Here is a 3044-nt window from a genome sequence, read left to right as displayed (position 1 = left end):
AAATACACAAATCACAACTTTGTTGTTGCTGTAGGTCTTCATTTGTTTTTAATATTCTTAAGCAAATAATAAAAAAGCAATTAAGTTTATTCTTATTTATTCAATAAAGCCATTGCTAAATTTCAATCAATATGCAATGGCGTTCAATCATCCCCTAATTTAATCAACAATTGCTAATTTATTATTAATGTTGTGAGTTAATAAGAGGTTTGTAAAAAAAGAAAGAAAGGAGAAAATAATTTAAAATAGACCAGCGTGCTGAGCATAAAACTGATGTGAGAATGCACCACCCCCGTGCTGAAATGTATGGGGCAGTAGCAGTGTTAGGCAGATACGTGGCAGAGGTTGCTGCAACCTTGCGTGATGAGGAAGGCAGGGAAATAGTTTTCTGTAGTGACAAAGGGATTATGGAAATGGGTTTTCATAGAAAAGTGGACCAGAAGTCAGCAGCAGCTGCAAACGTGCATATAATCCTCTGCTCTTGTCTTGACGCAAGTGGTTGATAGCAAATTCAGGTAATGCTGACTGCTGAATTTGTATCCTATTTATTTAGTAGATTGATATCCTGCCTTTTCGTCTGTCATGGAATTGAAAGTTGGCAGATATGGTGGTTTTCCAAGCAGCCCTCCATCCAGGGTGCTGGTTAGGGCCAGACCTGCCTTGCTGAATATATATACATATATATATATATATATACATATATATATATATATATATATAGGCATATTCCCCACACAGTTACATTTTCCTGCACCCCGAACAAACTACAATTCCCTGGATTCTTTAGGGTAAAAAATGTGCTTTAAATGTATTACATGTGCACAGTCTGGTGGGCTTGTTTGTTTAACAAAATTTATATACTGCTTGATTGCAAGAAAAGATCTTACTAGTTTACAAAAATATGGAATAAACCGTTAAAATTCTTGATTTAAAAACTGCTAAAAGCAAGTGTTTAAAAACATCCAAAAGATGATAAAAACCAACAGTGGCTAGGAAGAGATGAAATAGGTCTAACATGCTTGCCTAAACAAAATTGCTTACAGCAGGACCCAAAAAGAATGAGTGAAGGTGCCTGCTTAATGTCAATAGGCAGGGAGTTCCAAAGTGTAGCTGCTGCCACCCTAAAATGTTCATTAGAAATGCAGAAAAAGTGCTATGTGGCACCTGTGACAGTATCGGTTCAGACTGAAGAGGCATCTAAGGGGAAAAGGCTGCACCCAACATTACTTCTACTCAAAGTAGACCCAGTGAAATGAATGGATGCAAGTGTAATCCTAACCCTACTTACCTGGGCGTAAGCTTTGTTGAATGCAACAGGACTTCCTTTCGAGTAGACTGGTTAGGACTGCATGCCCATTGATTTCAGTTGGTCTACTTTGAGTAGGCAAAGTGTTGGCTGCAACTGAATAGTCTTACTGGTACAGTATATGCTATGTATAGTGTGGGTCCTGCTTGTTCCGATGAACGGGGTCATGGACTTCTGCTCCCAAAGTCCTGCCCTGACGGCACCCCCTCGCCCCGTTTCATCATCATTTGGGTTTTGCTGCGAGCTTACTGCCCAGCGGGACCGGAAATGCACTCTGCACATGCTCAGAGGCGCCCCGCTTTCTCTTCTCGACTCCCAACGGAGAAGCAGCCAGCAGGCGGGGACCCAGCCAACGTCTAAGAATATCCCGCCGCCGATCCCAGAAGCTTTTGTTGTGAGGGTTGCTGGCCGGTTGGGAGAAAGAGGCGCTCTGCACTTGCTCAGAGGCGCCGGAGCTTGGCGTCCCCTCGCCTCCCGTGGGGGCGGGGCGGAGGGGAGGTCCGGCTCTGAGTCTCCGCCCTCCGGGCCGCCCCGTCTTGCTGAGAGGCGGGTTTAAGGCGCTCGTGCGGCCGCGGCAACTTTCCCAACAGAGCCAAAGAGCCGCCGGGAAGGAGCGCGGAGCCCCGGCCAGCCAGCGAGCCAGCGAGCCGGTCCCAGCCCGGGCTGCGGTTCCTCTCTCCCGGCCGCCTCCTCCGCTCCAGGCAGACGCTCCCTTCTCCTCAGGTAGGTGCCGCCGAGGCGGGCTTGGCGTCGGCACCCGGCGAAGGAGGACGCGAACCACAAGCGTGCTCCTGAGCGCGTGCAGACTTCCGTTCCTCTCGCCTCCTCTCTGCGTGCGCTGGGCAGGCTAGGCGCCATGGCTGCCTCGCTCGGCGTTTGAGGGGCGAGTGGGGCAGTTGCTGGATGTCGACGGCTGTGCGGGGGTGGCAGTGGGTCCTGCGTTGCGCCCCCCTCCCCTCACCCCAGGGACAATAGGGTTATATCGCTCTCCGCCCCGGAGAGCGTGTTTGTGGAGAAATAGTAACCCTAACCCGAGTTAGGGAGTCCCGCCCCCAACTGGTTTCCAAGTTCCTAGCCCCTATGAGGGCTGCTTTTCTTGCAAGCTATTTGTGTGACTGACCGCGAGCAAGAAGCCAAAAATCTTTCCCCTTGCCTCTCTCTTTGGAAGCGTACGTGGCCAACAGGATAACCCGTCGGTCGATGGTGCAGGGCGAGCCCCTCTCACTAGGCAGCACGTTTCCTGCACTAGGGTCTTCGTTTCGTGTGCGGGAATGTAATCCTGTTTACCAGGAATTCTAGGGTGGAGGTGGCTATTTCTCCTGTGGCATCCCCCCAACCCCCCAAAACATAAGGCTGCAACGTGAGTGTGTGAGAAGCCCCTCTTTTCTTCCATCCAGAAGACCGCTCCCCTATTCCATTCATTCCGGTCCTAGGTCTGCTCCCAAGGAACCCCCCCCCCCAAAAAAAAACCGGCTTTGGGGATATGTGTGAGATGGGTTTTAGCTTTCCAGAAAATTGTGGCTTTCCCTGTAAGCAGAAGAACAGTTTCGAGGACACCCCCCCCCCCGCTTGCATCTCACAATTTTCTTGCTGCTAGTTAAAGATCAACTTCTGATCTCTCACCCCCCCCCCCGCCACTCCAACATGCTCCAAAGCCCTGCAGTTTTTCCCTGCTCCACATTCACTCCACGCATCAGCCCTAGCGCTTGATGAATGGGGTTTCCCTGGGGGTGACTGA

At 49.9% G+C, this 3044-nt stretch overlaps 1 protein-coding gene across 6 annotated transcripts in view; it reads left to right on the top strand.

Moving 5' to 3' along the window:
- The first annotated feature begins 1818 nt into the window (after positions 1-1818).
- Positions 1819-3044, top strand: part of MEGF11 (multiple EGF like domains 11) — a 339710-nt gene continuing 338484 nt past the window's right edge. For 2 of the 6 annotated variants that reach the window (XM_028705586.2, XM_028705585.2), the window contains exon 1: positions 1849-2029. The gene's annotated coding sequence lies outside the window, so the exon portion shown is untranslated. Of the gene's footprint in view, positions 2030-3044 lie in introns of all 6 variants that reach the window. The other 4 variants (XM_028705588.2, XM_028705587.2, XM_028705582.2 and 1 more) reach the window with 4 other exon arrangements.

Source organism: Podarcis muralis, chromosome 14 (genome assembly GCF_964188315.1).
Source record: "Podarcis muralis chromosome 14, rPodMur119.hap1.1, whole genome shotgun sequence".
NCBI lineage: Eukaryota > Metazoa > Chordata > Lepidosauria > Squamata > Lacertidae > Podarcis > Podarcis muralis.
The sequence above is the reverse complement of the archived record's forward strand: the minus strand, read 5'-3'. Positions and strand labels throughout refer to the sequence as shown.